Raw genomic sequence first — 18,116 nt, forward strand, 5'->3', positions numbered from 1 at the left:
GTACCACATCATTTTTAAACTTTTATTTCTTTTCAGTTGGAGTCTAATTCCATTAGAACATTGTTCGTTTCTGCTGCACAACAGCATGGATCAGTTGTAAGTGTACATCTGTTTCCTCCCTCTTGAGCCTGCCTCCCACCGTCACTGTCCGACTCCTCTTGGTTTTCACAGCGCACCGAGCTGAGCTCCATGGGTGACATGGCAGCTCCCATTAGCTGTGTAGTTTTTACGTAGTAGTTTATCCGTATCAGTACTGCTTCTTCAGTTTGCCCCACAGTCTCCTCCTACCACTTTGTCTAGAAATTTGTTCTCTATTTGTTTCCGTATTCCTGCCCTGAAAGTAGGTTCATCCATACCTTTTCTCTAGATTCCACATTCCACCCATGTGTGTTAATATACAGTATTTGTTTCTCTCTCTGACTTACTTCACTCTGTATGACATACTCTGGGTTCATCTTTGTTGATACAGGCAGTCTAATTTCATTTTTTAATGGCTGTGAAATATTCCATTGTATATATGTATCACAGTTTCCTTATCCATTCATCTGTTGATACGTTGTTTCCATGTACTGGCTATTGCAAATTGTCTTGCAGTGAATATTGGGGTACATGTTTTGAATTGTGGCTTTCTCAGTGCATATGTTGAATCATGAGATTATTGAATTATATGGTAGTTCTATGTGTGATTTTTTTTAAGGATCCTGCATACTATTCTTCTAACTGGCTGTATCAGTTTATGTTTTCAGCAACAGTTGTAGGAGGGTACCTTTTTCTCTAGACCCTTTCCAGCATTTATTGTTTTTAGATTTCTTTTTGATGATGGCCATTTTGATTGGTGTGTGGTGATGCCTCATTGTAGTTTGAATTTGGATTTCTCTAGTAATTTGTCACGTTGAGCATCTTTTCACTTGCCTCATGGCTATCTGTTTGTCTTCTTTGGAGAGATGTCTACTTATGTCTTCCTCCCATTTTTAGATCTGCGTGTTTTTTTTTTGGATAGTGAGCTCCATGATCTCCTTGTAAATGTCTGACATTAATTCTTTGTCCTTTGCAAATGTTTTCTCCCATGTTTTTCACTTGTGGAGTCCAATTACTTTACAATCTTGTGTTAGTTTCTGCAGTAAAGCAATATGAATCATCTGTAAGTATACATATATCCCTTCTCTCTTGAGACTGCCTCCCACCCTCACCATCTCACCCTTCTTGATCTTCACCAAGCACCGGGCTTAGCTCCCTGTGGTACCCGGCAGCTTCACTCTAGCGACTGTTTTACCCTTGGTAGTACAAGTTTGTCAGTGCTGCTGTCCGTTCACCCCAGCACCTCCTTTCCTCTCTGTGTTGAACAAATCTGTTATGTACATCTGCGTCGCCATTCCTGCCCTGCAGGTACTTTCACCTGTATGTCTTTTCTATATTCCATGTATCTGTGTGTTAATATGGGCTTCCCTTGTAGCTCAGCTGGTAAAGAATCTGCCTGCAATGCAGGAGACCCTGGTTTGATTCCTGAGTCAGAAGATCCCCAGGAGGAGGGAATGACAACCCACTCCAGTGTTCTTGCCAGGAGAATCCCATGGACAGGGGAGCCTGGTGGGTTGCAGTTGATGGGGTGGCAAAGAGTCGATCATGACTGAAGTGACTAAGGGCAGCACAGCACACATATGTTAATATCCAGTGTTTGTTTTTCTCTTTCTGACTCTTACTTCACTCTTCGTAACATACTCCAGGTTCGTCTACATCTCTGCAAGTGGCCCCGTTTCCTTTTAATGGCTGAATGATAACTCCATTGTATGTATCTACCACAATTTCTTTATCCGTTCATCTGTTGATAGACACTGAGATTGTTTCCATGTCCTGGCTTGTACATTGTACTGCAGTCAACATTGGGGTACAAGTGTCATTTTTAATTATGGTTTTCTCAGGATATATGCCCAGTTGTGGGATTTCTGGATCATATTATAGTTCTGCTTATAGTTTTTTAAGGATACTTCCTGTATCAATTTACATTCCCACCAACAGTGTGAGAAGAGAGTGTCCTTTTCTTCACACCTTCTCCAGCACTTACTGTTTGTTGTTGCTTTCGATGATGGCTATTCTGACCTGTGTGAGGTGATGCCTCATTGTAGTTTTGATTTGCATTTCTCTAATAATCTGTAATATTGAGCATCTTTTCATGTGCTTCTTGACTATCCGTATGTGTTCTTCGGAGAGATGTCTGCTTAGGTCTTCCTCCCATGTTTAGATCCAGTTGTTTGTTTTTTGGATATTGAGCTCCATGATTGTATATTTCGGACATTGGTTTTTTTTTTTTTTTGGTCGCTTCTTTTCCAAATATTTCCAGGTTTTTGTTTGTTTGTTTGTTTGTTTTTGCTCTTCAGTTAGATTCTAGTTGCTTTACAATGTCGTGCTAGTTTCTACTGTACAACAGTATTTTCAGCTGAAAGTACACATATGTCTCCTCCCTCTGGAGCCTCCCTCCCACACCCCCAACTCTGACCCCACTGGGTCATCACAGAGCCACGTGCCGAGCTCCCTGTGTCGTACAGCAGCTTCCCAGTGCTCTCTGTTTTATACCTGGTACTTTGTCCATTTCAGTGCTATTCTTTGAGTTCACTCCACCCTCTCCTCCTCCCGTTGTGCGTACAAATTTGTTCTCTCTGTCTCTATTCATTCTCTTCAGGTGTGTTCATCTGTACTGCTTTTCTAGATTCCAGGTATATGTGTTTATATATGAAATTTGTTTTTCTCTTTCTGACTTACTTCACTCTTTATGACATACACTAGGTTCATCTATATCACTACGTGACCCAGTTTCCTTCCTTTTATGGCTGAGTAATATTCCATTGTATGTATGTGCCACAACTTCTTTATCCATTCATGTTTCTATAGACAGGTTGTTTCCATGTCCTGGCTGTTGTAAATACTGCAGCAGTAAATACTGGGATATATGTGTCCTTTTGAATTATGGTTTTCTCAGGTTATATGCCCAGTCATGAGATTGCTGGGTGCTATGATAGTTCTGTTTATAGTTTTTTAAGTAACCTCCATACCATTTTCCATAGTGGCTGTACCAGTTTTACATTTCCCCAACATCGTAAGAAGATTCTCTTTTCCACACCCTCTACAGCATTTATTCTGTGTAGAGTTTTTGATGAAGGCCATTGTGATAGGTATGAGGTGATATACCTCATTGTAGTTTTGATTTGCATTTCTCTAATAATTCATAATGTTGAGTATCTTTTTATCTGCTTCTTGGCCATCTGTTTGTCTTCTTTGGAGAGCTGTCTACTAGGACTTTTGGCCGTTTTTTAAAAAAATATTTCTTTATTTGGCTGCACCAGGTCTCGCTGTGGCATGTGGGATCTAGTTCCTTGCCCTGGGATCGAATCACAGCCCCCTGTATTGGGAGTGCAGAGTCGCAGCCCCTGGACCACTAGAGAAGCCTCTCAGCCATTTTTTGATTGGGTTGTTTGCTTTCTGAATATTGAGCTCCATGAGCTCTTTTATATATTTTGATTGTAATCAAACAATTACCTAATTAGGTGACAAAATAGTCACCTAATCTCTGGGTGGGTTTATCTCTGGGCTTTCTATTCTGTACCACTGATCTATATTTTGTTTTTGTGTCATACCTAACTGTCATGATTAGTGTAGCCTTTTTTTTTTTTCAATTCATTTTTGGCTACACTGGGTCTTCATTGCTGCGCATAGGTGCTCTCCAGTTGCAGCAAACAGAGCTACTCTCTAGTTGCAGTGGCTTCTCTTTTTTCAGAGCAAGGACTCTAGAGTGCAGGCTTCAATGGTTGTGATGAACAGACTTAATTGTCCTTTGGCACGTGGAATCTTTCTGGAACAGGGCTCGGACCTGTGTCTCCTGCATTGGCAGGCGGAATCTTAACCACTGGACCATGAGGGAAGGCTAGTGTAGCTTTGTAGTGTAGTCTGAAGTTGAGTGCCTGAATCCTCCAGCTTCATTTTTCTTTCTCAAGATGGGGTTTGGCTATTTAGAGTCTTTTTTGTTTCCGTACACATTGTAACATTTTTTGTTAAGAGTGTCATTGTTAGTTTCATAGAGATTGTATTGTATCTGTAGAGTGTTCTGGGTAATACAGTCATTTTCACTTTATTGTTCCAGTCGAAGAACATGGCATATATCTCCATCTGTGTCATCTTGATTTGTTAGTGTTTTAGTTTTCTCGGTACAGGTTTTCTGCCTCCTTAGGTTTATTCCTGGGTATTTTATTCTTTTTGCTGCAGTGTTAAATAGGATTGTTTCCTTCATTTCTCTTACTGCAAGTTTTTGTTGGTGTGTGAGAGTGCAAGAGATTTCTGTGCATTGATTTCGTATCCTGAAACTTTACCAAATTGATTACCTCTAGTAGTTTTCTGGTAGCGTGTTTAGGATTTTCTGTGTATAGTATCATGTCTTGTGCAAACAGTGACAGTTTTACTTATTTTCCAATTTGTATTCCTTATATTTCTTTTTCTTCTCTGCTGTGGCTGGGACTTCAAGACTATGTTGAATAAGAATTGTGAGAGTGGACATCCTTCTCTTGTTCCTGATCTTACAGGAAATGTTTTCATTTTTTTCACCATTGAGAATAATGCTGGCTGTGGATTTGCCACATAAAGCCTTTATTATGTTGAGGTAGGTTCCCTCTGTGCCCACTTCCTGGAGAGTTTTTGTCATAAATGGGTGTTGAATTTTGTCAAAAGCTTGTTCTGCACCTATTGAGTTGATTTTATGTTTTTTATTCTTTAATTTGTTGATATGGTATATCACATTGATTTGCATCCCTGGGATAAATTCCACTTGGTCATGGTGTATGATTGTTTTTAATGTGTTGTTGAATTCTGTTTTCTAGTGTTCTGAGGGTTTTTGTGTCTGTGTTCATCAGTGATGTTGGTCTGCAATTTTCTTTTTTTATGAAACCTTTGGTATCAGGGTAATGATGGCCACATCGAATGAGTTTGAGAGTGTTCCTCCCTCTGCCATTTTCTGGAAGTGTTTGAGATGGATAGGCGTTTGCTCTTTATATATTTGATAGAATTTGTCTGTGAAGCCATCTGGTCCTGGATATTTGTCTGTTAAAAGATTTTTAATGACAGTTTCAATTACAGTGCTTGTGATTGATCTCTTCATGCCTTTCTGTTTCTTCCTGGTTCAGTCTTAGAAGGTTGTCCCTCTCTAAGAATTTGTCAATTTCTTCCAGGTTGTCCATTTTTTGGTATATACTTGCTTCTAGTAATCTATTACAATTTTTTGTGTTTCTGCCATGTCAGTTGTAACTTTTCCTTTTTTCATTTCAAATTTTACTGATTGGAACCCTCTCCCTTTTTTCTTGATGAGTGTACTTGAGATTTATTAATATTATTTACCTTTTTCAAAGAACCAACTGTTAATTTTATTGATCTTTGTTATTGTTTTCTTTATTTCTATTTCATTTATTTCTGGTCTGATCTCTGATTTCTTTTACTAACTTTGGGTAATTTTTTATCCTTTCTCTGATTTAGGTGTGAGGTTAGATTTTTTCATATACCTATTTTTAATTATTTTTATTTATTTATTTAGCTTGGGCTGGGTCTTTGGTGCGCGCCAGCTTTCTCTGGTTTCAGTGCGTGGGGGCTGCTCTTTATTGGGGTGCGGTGGCTTCTGTAGGTGCGCAGGCTTCAGTCATTGCAGCGCGTGGCTTCAGGTGTGGGGCGTGCAGGTCTCTAGTCTAGGCCGGCAGGCTCAGCAGCTGTGGCCTGCGGGCCCTAGAGTGCTCAGGGCTAAGTGGTTGTGCCGTGCACGTTCAGTAGTTTGGGCCAGTGGCCTCTTGAGCATGGTCTCAGTAGTTGTGGCACACATTTAATTGCTCCGCAGCATGTAGAATTTCCCAGGCCAGGGGTCAAAGCCGTGTCCTCTGAATTGGCAGTCGGATTCTTATCCACTGTACTACCGGGGCTGTCTTAGATTGCTTGAGCATCTTGCTTTTTGAGGCTAGATTGAATTGCTATACACTTCTTTCTTAGAACTGCTTTTTCTGCATCCCAGAGGTTTTTGGTCAGTGTTTTTGTTGTCATCCGTTACTTTGGGGTGTTTTGGTTGGTTTTCTGGGGTTTTAGGCTGCACTGTGTCTTCACTGCTGCGTGCGGACTTCCTCTAGTTGAAGCAACCTAAGGCTCCTCTCTCGCCGCCAGGCACAGGCTTCTCCTTGCAGTGGCTTCTTGTCGGGGAGCGTGTGCTCTAGAGCGCGCGGGCCTCAGCAGCTGTGGCACGCAGGCTCGGTAGTTGGCGTTTGCCAGCACTGGAGCTCGGGCCCGGTGCTGGGACACCCGGGCTTAGTTGTCCTGCGGCTGGTGGAGTCCTCCCCACCCGGAGAGCAAACCCTTGTCCCCTGGGAGAGGCTAAGCCACAGGACCAGCAGGGAAGTCCTCTGTGTGTTTTTTTTCTTTTTTCCTTTTTAATTTCTTCAGTGATCTCTTGGTTAATAATAGCATATTATTTAGCCTCTAAGTGTTTATGTTTTTCATAGTTTTTTTTCCCCTGTGAATGATGTCTAATCTCATAGTATCATGGTTGGAAGAAATCTCTGATAGAATTTCAGTTTTCTTAAATTTAGTGAGGCTTGATTTCTGACCCAAGATGTGATCTATCCTAGGGAATGTTCCACGTACACTTGAGAAGAAAGTGTATTCTACCACTTTTGAAAGAAATGATCTATGTCAGTTAAATCTATTGGGTCCGTTGTGTCATTTAAAGCTTGTGTTTCCTTATTTATTTTCTGTCTGTATGATCTGTCCATTAGTGTAAGTGGGTTGAAAGGTCTCCATATTACTGTGTTACTGTCGATTTCCCCTTTTATGGCTATTAGCATTTGCCTTATGCATTGAGGTGCTCGTGTGTTGGGTGAATAAATATTTATAACTGTTATATCTTCTTGTGAGATTTATCTGTTGATCATTATGTACTGACCCTCCTTGTCTCTTGTAACAGTCTTTATCTTAATGTCTCTTTTACCTGATATGAGTAATGTTATTCCAGCATTCTTTTGATTTCCATTTGCATGGAATATCTTTTCCATTCCCTCACCTTCAGTCTGTATGTGTCTCTAGGTCTGAAGTGGGTCTCTTGTAGACAGCATATATATGGGTCTCGTTTTCTTCATCCATGCAGTCTGTATCTTTTGGTTGGAGCATTTAGTCCATTTACATTCAAGGTAATTATCCATATATATGTTCCTATTACCATTTTTTCAATTGGATTTCTTGTGTCAATGGTTCTTTTCCTTCTCTTGCTGTTTTAGCCTAGAGAATTTCTTTTACTATTTGTTGTAAACCTGGTTTGGTGGTGCTGATTTTGCTTTAGCGTTTGTGTGTAAAGCTTTCTGACTTTTCACTTCTGGCTGAACTTGGCAGTATGTGGACCTGGTTCTCTGACCAGGACTCAAACCCAGCGCCCCCTGCGTTCAGCCACAAAGTCTTAGCCACCGGACCACCAGGGAAGTCCCTGAATATGTAGTTCTGTGTGGAAAGGTAAAAGGTATGAGAAAGCATAAGAAAGCAAAACTTCCATTCCGCTTATAACTAATCCTTTAGGTTTTCCAAAGGGTGAGATGTCCACTTCTCAGGAGTTTGTTTGCTGGCTGTAGGCAGGCTTGACAGGTCAGCCCCTGGTACCTTCTTACCCTAGAGTGAGGTGCCCACGGTTTTACTCCATCCAGGTTTAGAGAAGCGTGAGTGGTAAGAAGAACGTGCTAGGGTCCCTTCCATTTCTCTTGCAGCTGCTGCTCAGTCCTGGTTCTTCCCACATTCCCAGCGCACCTGCCTTGTGAAGAGCTGCCAGGGAGCTTCCAGGCGAGGGGGAGACCTGGAGACACACACTCACGCACAGCGGTTAACAGTCAACCAGTCTGTTGTTCAGTTCAGTTCAGTCGCTCAGTCATGTTCGACTCTTTGTGACCCTATGGACTGTAGCACAGCAAGCTTCCCTGTCCATCACCAACTCCTGGAGTTTACTCAAACTCATGTCTGTTGCTTCGGTGATGCCATCCAACCATCTCATCCTCTGTCGTCCCCTTCTCCTCCCGCCTTCGATCTTTTCCAGTATCGGGGTCTTTTCCAGTGAGTCAGTCCTTTGCATCAGGTGGCCAAATGATTGAAGTTTCAGCTTCAACATCAGTCCTTCCAATGCATATTCAGGACTGATTCCCTTGAGGATTGACTGGTTTGATCTCCTTGCAGTCCAAGGGACTCTCAAGAGTCTTCTCCAACACCACAGTTCAAAAGTATCGATTCTTCAGCGCTCGGTTTCTTTATAGTCCAACTCTCACATCCTTACATGACTACTGGAAAAACCATAGCTTTGACTAGACAGATGTTTGTTGGCAAAGTAATGTCTCTGCTTTTTAATCTGTTGTACATAATGTTTAATTTTTACCTCTTTTGTTAGAATTATTTTTCTTTTTTAAAACTATCTACCTACTTATTTTATCGTAGTACAATCAGCTTACAATATCGTGTTTATTTCTGCTATACGGCAAAGTAACTCATTTATACACATATATACATTCTTTTTAATGTTCTTTTCCATTATGGTTTATCCCATGAGACTGAATCTAGTTCCCTACCCTCTACACTAGGACCCTGTTGTTCATCAGTTCTGTTTTTGGGGAGTGGTGGTGGCTGAGCTGAGTCGTCTTTGCAGTGTGCCAGCTTTCTCTATTGCAGCTCTTGGCCTTCTTTTGTTGTGAGCATGGGCTCTGTAGCACACACTCAGTGATTGCAGCTCCCAGATTCTCTAGTTGTGACCTGATTTAGTTGCCCGGTGGCACGTGGGATGTTAGTTCCTCAACCAGGGGTCTGACCTGCACCCCTTGCATTGGAAGGCAGACTCCTAATCACTGGACCACCAGGGACATCCCTGTTCATTCTCAGTATCAGAGTTTGCATCTGCTAACCCGAACTTCCAGTCCACTCCCCTCCCCTCCCCCTTGGCAACTAAAAGTGTGTTCTGTCTGCGAGGCTATTTCTTAGGTGGGTTCATTTGTGCCCTGTTTTTTTTTTCCCTCTCTCTGTTTGATGACCTGTCACTCTCTCTTGCCCTGTCTCTCTTTCTCCCTCTTACAGTCCCTTTTTCTTTTTCTCCTCTTCCTCCCCACTCCCCTTTCTTTTTTTGTCTTGCCCTGTTTCTCTTTCTCCCTCCCTCTCTCTTGGGCTCAGTCTCTCCTCTGGTCTGTTTTTCTGTTTCTCTCTCTCTATGCCTCCCTCCTTCTCTCTTCCTTTTTCTGTCTTTCTCTCTACCTCCTTCTCTATCTCCCTGTCAACCTCTCTCTCTCCCTTCCTCTCACACTTTTCTTTCTCTCTTTTCCCTGTCTTTTTCTCTCCTTTCCACTCTCTCTCTCTTGCTCCCCGTTTCTCTTTCTCTCTCTCTCTTTCCACCCCCCCCTTTCTCTCTCTCCCTGTCTCTCTTTCCCTTTCTCTGTCTCCTCTTTCTCTCTCTCTCCATCTCTCTTGGTCTCTCCCTGACTCTGTCTGTCTCTCTTTCTTTCCTTCTCTCTCTCTCTGTCACTCTCTCTTTCTCTTGTTCCCTGTCTCTCTTCCCGCTTCCCACTCTAGGTCTCTCTCTTTCTCCCTCTTTCTTGCTCTGTCTCTCTTATGTCTCTCTCTTTCTCCCTCCCAACCTGTCTCTTGGTCTCTGTGATTCTCTTTTCTGTGTGTGTCCCTCTCTCTCTCTCCCCCTGACTTTCTCTTTCCACCTCCTGTTTTGCAGAAAATTTTCACTTTCATCTCAGGTTCAAAGGATGTATTAACAAAAGCAGCCACTCGTTATGTACAAATTAATAATAGCCATATTCATTAGCGTATATTCAATATACTAACATCACAAGAAGAGACAAATAGAAACAGCAGAGGATACCTCTCCAAAGTGGGTTTTGACCAACATCCACACCTGAACAGCACCAGGAAGTCCCGTGACACAGCCCATCTGGATTCCCAGTGGGGAGAAGGTCCTAGGCAGCAGGTCCCCTCCTTGGGTGAGACTTCAAAAATTGCAGTTTGGGTTCCCGCTTATAATCCCAGGATGCACACTGGTATCCCATCAGTCTGTGAGCGGATAGCAGCTCTGGTTTCAGGTTTATGCTGTTTGTTTTGTTCTGTAAAACTTGGAATGGTGTTAAGCCTGGGACCTGGTTGGCCAGACCCCCTCCAGGGGCTCAACAATTTCAAGATTTGTCCTCTATCTTATCTAAGGTGCAAGGCTTGCAGTCATAGCCGACAGGGTCAGAGGCTGCTCTGCTTTGTCTCTGAAGCCTGAACAAGACCGTCTGTTTAATTTCCCTCACACACCTCCCTCTCCCTCTCTCCCCCTCCCCTCCCCTCTTCCTCTTTTCTTTCTCTGCCTCTCTCTCTGTCTTTCTCTCTCTCCCCCATCTCTTCCTCCCTTTCTACTTCTGTCTCTCCTTCTCCCTTCCGTATCTCTCTCCTTTTTCTCACTCCTTCCCTCTCTTCTTCCATATCTGTCTCTCTCTTTTTTCATTGTCTCTTTCTCTCTCTCTCCTGCCCTGTCTCTCTCCCCGTTATCTCATTCTCTCTCCCTCCATTCCTCTGTGTCTCTGTCTCACTCCCTGTATCTCTGGTTCCCTGTCTTTCTTCCTTCCTCACTTTCTCACTCCCTACCTCTGTCTTACTCTCCCTGATTGCCTCTCTTTCTTCCTCGCTCACTCTGTCTCTCTGTCACTCTCTAATGCACCCTCTCTGTCAGTCTCTCTCCCTGTCTGTTTCTCTCTCTCTCCCCCTCAGGCCCTACCTCTCTCTCATTCTTTCTCCCTTCTTTCTCCCTTCTTCCTCCCTGCCTCTCTCTCCCCCTCACTCATACTCATCCCCAACCCCCATACCTCCTCTCTCTTCCTCCTTACTACCCTCTCTTGGCTCCTCTTTCTGTGCCCCCCCAACCTGTCTCTCTGTTCCCCTCTCTCTCTTTCTCCCATCTTCCTTCCCTCCCTCTCTCTCTGTTTCTCTGTCTCTGTGTCTCTCTCTTTGTCTCCCTTTCTTTCTTTCTCTCCCCTTTTCTCTCTGGTTCTTTCTCTTTCTCTTTTTTTTCTGCCTCACTCTCCGTTTGCCCTGTTTATGTTCTACATATCAGTGCTATCGTATGGTATCCGTCTTTCGTACTTCACTTAGTATGATGATCTCTCAGTGTATCCATGTTTGCTTCAGATGGCATCGTTTTGCTCTGTCTTTATGGCTGAGCAGTGCTCCATCGTACATATGTACCACATCTTTATCCATTCCTATGTCCATGGAAAGTTAAGTTGTTTCCGTTTCTTGGCTGTTGTGTATCCTGCTGCTGTGAACATAGGGGCGCGTGTGTCTCTGAGTTACTTTATTTATTTATCTATGGCTGTGCTGGGTCTCTGTTGACTTGGCTGGGCTTTCTCAAGTTGCAGTGAGCAGGGGCTGCTCTCTAGTTGTGCCGTGGTGACTTCTCTTGCTGTGCAGCATGGTCTTTAGGGCGCATGGGTTTCAACAGTTACACAAGCAGGCTCAGTAGTTGAGGCACACAGGCTGTAGAGTCCGCAGATTTCAGGAATTGTGAGGCGTGGGCTCAGTATTTGTGGCATGTGAGCTCCGTAGTTGTGGCGTATGGACTTAGTTGCCCTGCAGCATGTTGAATCTTCCCAGACCGGGGATCAAACCCAGGTCCCCTGCATTGGCAGGCAGATTCTTAACTACTGGACCACCAGTCATGTCCTCTGTGTGTTTTTTATTTCTTCAGTGATCTCTTGGTTATATAGTAGCATATTATTTAGCTTCCATGTGTTTTTGTGGTTTTCTTTTTTTTTTCCTTCCTGTAATTGATTTCTAATCTCAGTTCTGTGGCCAGAAAAGATGCTTGATACGATTCCCATTTTCTTAAATTTAGTAAGGCTTGATTTTGTGACCTAAAATGTGATCTATCCTGGAGAATGTATCATGTGCACTTCAGAAGAAAGTGGATTCTGCCGCTTTTGAGTCTAATGTTCTATCAATTTCAATTAAGTCTGTTTGATCTGTTGTGTCAATTAACGACTGACTTAAATTTCCTTATTTATTTTCTGTCTGGATGATGTGCCCATTGGTTTTAGTGGAGTGTTAAAGTCCTCCACTGTAATTGTGTTGGGCTTCCCCATGGTTCAGTGGTAAAGAATCTGCCCTCGATGCAGAAGACCTGGGTTCAAATCATGGGTCAAGGGGATTCCCCCGGAGAAGGGCTTGGCTCCCCACTGCAGTATTCTTGCCTGGAGAGTTTAATGGACAGAGGAGCCTAGCGGGCTACATCCGTGACGTCACAAGATGTCAGACGTGACTGAAAGACAACACACTACAACTGTCACTGCATAATTGTGTTACTATCAATTTTCCCTTTTATGGCTATTAGCATTTGCCTTGTGCATTGATCTACTCCTGTGTTGGGTGAATAAGTAATTATAGTTGTTACACCTCCTTGTGGAATTGATCCCTGATCAGTAGTGACCTTCCTTGTCTCTTGTAACAGTCTTTATTTTAAAGTCTGTTTTACCCGATAATGAGTAATGCTATTCCAGCATTCTTTTGATTTCCATTTGCATGGATTATCTTTTTCCATCCCCTCACTCTCATATGGCATGTGTCCCTAGGTCCAAAGTGGGTCTCCTGTGGACAACATATATGAAAAAGTCTTGGTTTTTCATTCATTCAGCCAGTCTGTGTCTTTTGTTTGGCACATTAATCCATTTACATTCTAGGTAATTATCAATATGCATGGTCCTATTACCATTTTCTTAATTTTTTTGGATCTGTTTTTGTTGTTCCTATTCTCCCTTGTGTTTTCAACCTAGAAAAGTTCTTTAAGCAATTTTTGTCAACCTGGTTTGGTGGTGCTGAATTTCTCTTACCTTTTGCTTGTCTGTAAAGCTTTTTTTTTTGGCTGCACTCTGAGGTATGTGGGATCTTAGTTCCTCGGCCAGCAATCGAGCCCAGGCCCCCTTTATTGGAAGCTCAGAGTTTCAACAACCAGGGAAGTCCCTTGTCTGTAAAGCGTTTGATTTCTCCATTGAATCTGAGTGATATTGCTAGGTAGAGTAATCTTGGTTGTAGATTTTTCCTTTTCATCACTTTAAATATATCCAGCCACTCCCATCTACCCTCTGCTCAAAAATCAGCTGATAACCTTATATGGATTCCCTTGTATGTTATTCTTGCTTTTACATTGCTGCTTTCATTTTTTAAAATTAAATTCTGTTAGTTTGATGAATATGTGTCTCAGTGTATATCTAGTTGGGTTTATCCTATATGGGACAGCCTGAACTTGGGTGGCTATTTCCTTTCCCATGTTAGGGAAATTTTCATCTATAATCTCTGCAAATATTTTCTCAGACCCTTTCTCTTCTGAGACTCCTATGATTTGAATGTTGGTGTGTTTAATGTTGTCCCAGAGGTCTCTGAGCCTGTCCTCACTGATTTTGATTCTTTTTTCTTCATTCTGCTCCTCAGCAGTTCTTTCCATCATTCTGTCTTTGAGCTCACTTTTTCGTTCTGCTTCATTTACTCTGCTGTTGATTCCTTCTAGTGTATTTTTCATTTCTGTTCTTGTGTTTCTCGTCACTGTTTGTTTGCTCTTTAGTTCTTCTGGGTCCTTGTTAAACATTTCTTGTATTTTCTCAATCTGTGCCTCCATTCTATTTCTGAGATTTAGGATCATCTTTACTGTCATTCTCTGAATTCTTTTTCAGGTAGGTTGCCTATTTCCTCTTCATTTATTTTGTCTTGTAAGTTTTTACGTTGCTCCTTCGTCTGTACCATATTTTTTATCATCTCTCTCTTTTTTTTTTTAATGAGTGGGACTGTGTTCCTGTCTTGCTGGTTGTTTTGCCTGAGGTGTCCCGCACTGGAGTTTGCAGGCCGTGGGTGGAGCCGAGTCTTGGTGCTGAGATGAGAACCTCTGGGTGAACTCACTCTGATTAATGTTGCCTGGTCTGAGGTTCTCTGTTAGGCCATGGGGTTGGACTTGGTGTTCCCACCCCAGGAGCTCAGGCCTGATCCCTGGCCTGGGAACCATGATGCTGCAGGTCACACAGTGCTGCCAAAAATAACAGCAAATAAGAAGGAGGAGAACAGTAACAAGGAGTAAAAAATAAAAGAGTAGAAAATATATTTTAAAAAATATAAATATAATAACAACAAAGTTAAAGAAACCACAATAGAAGGGAAATAGCTAGCAAAGGCCCTGGAGGTGGGGGAGTGGGCTTTAGGCTCAGGACCTGCGTAGCCATGGGGGACCCTGAGGGGTAGAGATTCAGGTTCTGAGCAGGTGGGGAAGATGCTTCCCAGCATATCCCTGTCCCTCCAAAGGTCTCTCCCCTTCCCTGCTGATCACTGCATCATGGATGAAAGTGAAAGTAGCTCAGTGGTGTCCGACTCTTTGCGACCCCATGGACTCTACAGTCCATGGAATTCTCCAGGCCAGAATACTGGAGTGGGTAGCCTTTCCCTTCTCCAGGGGACCTTCCCAACCCAGGGATCAAACCCAGGCCTCCCACATTTCAGGTGGATTCTTTACCAGCTGAGCCACAAGCAAGCCCAAGAATACTGGAGTGGGTAGCCTATCCCTTCTCCAGCAGATCTTCCCAACCCAGAACTTGAGTCTCATGCATTGCAGATGGATTCTTTACCCACTGAGCTATCTCCTCCAAGTGTGGGAGCCCCTCCCCTCCCCCCCTCCCTCTCCTGCCACCCCGTCCTACCTGGCTGCAAGGAAATTCCTCCAGCCCCCTTCTGAGTCTGAGCTCCCCCACCGGCATCTGGTTGGTGCCTTTCCCTGTTCTCCTACTGCACCATCTTTACCCCACTTCTGGTATCCAGTTTTGTTCTGAGTACTCACAATTTTTTTTTTTTCCTACTTTTAAAAAAATACATGACTTTATTTTTCATTTTTGGCTGTGCTGGGTCTTCGGTGCTGCCTGGGCTTTTCCTCGTTGTGGAGAGCAGGGGCTCCTCTGTACTTACAGTGTACGGGCTTCTCGTGTTTTGGAGCACAGGCTCAACAGTTGTGGTACATGTTCTCAACTGCTCCGCAGCATGTGGAATATTTCCAGATCAGGGATGGAACCCGTGTATCCTGCGTTGGCAGACGGATTCTTTACCACTGAGCCACCAGGGAAGCCGTGATGCTCCTCAATCTTGAGAACAGACACTGGACAATAGAAGGAATAAGCGTTGCTGACAGAGAAGTTAATCATAAACGCAGTAGAGGAAGTCAGTTTTAGGGGGGCTCAGTTTTAATCCCCACTGCAGTTTTATCTTTCCCTGAATCTTTCAGGGAACAGAGAGGCACCTAGTCTGGCTACTTCCTGGGGGGCCCAGCAGCGCTTGCCTAAATTCAGGGGACTGGATACTGAAGTAGAAATACTTGATTCCAAGTCCTGCATCTGAGGGTTGTGTGATGACGATCTCAGTCCTGGGGCGCCACCGGCTAGAGGAGTGACGGCTGGAGCTCAGGACCCAGAGAAGAAGTCGGAAACCCCGTCTGCCCCTCACTTCACAGTTGTTTCCAAACCATTCCCTGTAAGAGAGCAATGCACCCAGGCAGTGCTGAAGACCTGGAAGTAGGAAGCTCACCACACGCTCAGCAGTTAGGGTTGTCAGAGAAGCAGCACGTGGCGCTGTCATTTGGGGTTTGGTTTTGTTGTTTGTTTTCGGCTGCACTGGGTGCCCCTTGCAGGTCATGGCTGTCCATCACAGGGGGTGGGCTCCTCTCGTTGTGCTGTGAGGGCTCTAGAATCCACAGCCTTAGTTGCAGCGCATGGGATCTAGTTCCCCAACGAGGGATCAAACCTGGAGCCCTCTACATTGGGCCATGGTACCTTAGCCGCTGGACTACTGGGGAAATCCCTGAACCTGTAGTTTTGTGTGGAAAGGTAAAAGGTGTGAGAGAGCGTGAAAGTGTTAGTCGCTCAGTCGTGTCCGACTCTTTGTGACCTCGTGGACTGTAGCCCGCCAGGCTCCTCTGTCCATGAGATTTCCCAGGCAAGAATACCCGAGTGGGCTGCCATTCCCTCCCTTAGGGTATCTTCCCCATCTAGGGATTGAACCTGGGTCTCCCGCAGAGTAGGCAGATTCATTACAGCCTGAGCCACCAGGGAAGCCCATGAGAAAGCGTAAGCAAACAAAACTTCCATTCTGCTGGTAACTAATCCTCAAGGTTTTCCAAAGGGTGAGATGTCCACTTCTCAGGAGTTTGTTTGCTGGCTGTAGGCAGGCTTGACAGGTCAGCCCCTGGTACCTTCTTACCCTAGAGTGAGGTGCCCACGGTTTTACTCCATCCAGGTTTAGAGAAGCGTGAGTGGTAAGAAGAACGTGCTAGGGTCCCTTCCATTTCTCTTGCAGCTGCTGCTCAGTCCTGGTTCTTCCCACAGTCCCAGCGCACTGTCTCCTGCCTTGTGAAGGGCTGCCAGGGAGCTTCCAGGCGAGGGGGAGACCTGGAGACACGCACTCACGCACAGCGGTTAATGTCGACCAATCTGTTGTACATACTGTTTAATTTTACCTCTTGTGTTAGAAATGCTTCTCTCTTTTAAAGCTGTCTAGCTATTTATATTTATTTTATTGAAGTATAGTTGATTTACAATGTTTTAACTTCTGCTGTACAGTAAGGTAACTCTGTTCACACATATATACATTCTTTTTAATGTTCTTTTTCATTATGGTTTAATCTAGTTTCCTGCACTAGACAGTAGGGTCCAGTTGTTCATCCATCCTTTTTTTTTGGCTGAACCGAGTCTTCTTTACAGTGTGTGCGCTTCTCCAGTTGCAGCTCTCGGTCTTCTTGCAGAGCATGGGCTCGGTATTGGCGCCCGCCCCCCCCCCACCCCCCGGTTCTGCAGTTGCAAGCTGCTTTTGTTGCCCTGTGGGGCGTTAGTTCCCCAACCAGGGGTGTAACCTGCATCCCCTGCATTGAAAGGCAGGCGTCCCTGTTCATTCTAAATGCAGAGTTTGCATCCACTAGGCCCCAACTTCCAGTCCATCCCCTCCCCCCCCTCCCCCTTGGCAACTAAAAGTCTGTTCTCTGTATCTGTGAGGCCGTTTCCTAGGTGTGTTCATGTCTGCTGTTTTTTTCTTTCCCTCCCTGTTAACATTTTCTGTCACTCTCTTTTGCCCTCTCTTTCTCCCTCCCACCCTGCCTCCTTCCCCCTCTCTTTCTTTTCTTTCTCCCTCCCTCTCTCCTGGTCTGTCTGTCTGTCTGCCCCTCTGCCTCCCTCCTTCCGTCTTTCTGTCTGTCTCTTTCTCCCTAACTCCCTTTCTATTGTCAGCCTCTCTCTCTTCTCCCTTCCTCCCATACTCCCTTTTTCTTTCTTTCTCTCTCCCCCTCTCTCTCCCTGCTTCCCACCCTCTCTCAATCTCTTTCTCCTATCTTTCTGTCTCTCTCTTTTCATTCCACCTTCCTTCCTTGTCTCTTTCTCTTCCTTCCTCCCTCTCTCTGTCTCCTCTCTTTTTCCTTCCCTCCATCTCTCTTGATCTCTCCCTGTGTCACTCTCTTTCTCTTTCTTTCTCTCTCTCTTGATCTCTCCATATTTTCTCTGGCTCTCTGTCGCTCTCTATTTCTCCCTCTCTGTCTCTCTCTTTGCTATCTCCCTGCTTCTCTCTTGCGCATGCCCTGTTGTTCTGTCTTTCCCTCTGTTTCTGTGTTTCTTTTTCCCTCCCTCCCTCTCTCCCTCTCTTTTGCTCTCTGTCTCCCTCCCTCCTTTCTCTCTCTTGCCCCCATCTCTTTCTCCCTTCATCCTATGCCCTCTCTCTCTCCCTGTCTTTTTCTCCCCGCCTTTCTGTGTCCCTCCCTCACTGTTTTCTCTGCCTCTCTCCCCCTCTCCCCTTCTCCCCCTCCCCCTCCCCCTTCTCCCCCTCCCCCTCCCCCCTTCTCCCCCTCCCCCCTTCTCCCCCTCCCCCCTTCTCCCCTTCCCCTCTCCCCTTCTCCCCTTCTCCCCCCTCCCCCTCTCCCTTTCTCCCCTTCTCTCCCCTCTCCCCTCCCCCCTCCCCTTCTCCCCCCTCTCCTTCTCCCCTCTCCCCTTCTCCTCCTCCCCCTCTCCCCTTCTCCCCCTCCCCTTCTCCCCCCTCCCCCTCTC

The 18,116-nt window shown here is 44.6% G+C and overlaps 1 protein-coding gene and 1 long non-coding RNA gene across 3 annotated transcripts in view; one reads left to right on the forward strand and one right to left on the reverse strand.

Annotated features, from left to right (window-relative positions):
* Nucleotides 1-18,116, forward strand: part of NT5DC2 (5'-nucleotidase domain containing 2) — a 54,752-nt gene that overhangs the window by 21,189 nt on the left and 15,447 nt on the right. The gene's annotated exons all lie outside the window — the stretch shown is intronic.
* The window catches only part of LOC145519942 (uncharacterized), a 31,208-nt gene continuing 14,075 nt past the window's right edge, over nt 984-18,116 (reverse strand). Inside the window, exons 2-3 of the long non-coding RNA XR_014064054.1 lie at nt 15,007-15,193; nt 984-1,115 (exon numbers count right to left, since the gene is read on the reverse strand). This is a non-coding gene — a long non-coding RNA (uncharacterized LOC145519942). The remainder of the gene's footprint in view (nt 1,116-15,006; nt 15,194-18,116) is intronic.

This window comes from Giraffa tippelskirchi, chromosome 9 (genome assembly GCF_054371585.1).
Source record: "Giraffa tippelskirchi isolate mGirTip1 chromosome 9, T2T-mGirTip1v1.2.pri, whole genome shotgun sequence".
Classification (NCBI taxonomy): domain Eukaryota; kingdom Metazoa; phylum Chordata; class Mammalia; order Artiodactyla; family Giraffidae; genus Giraffa; species Giraffa tippelskirchi.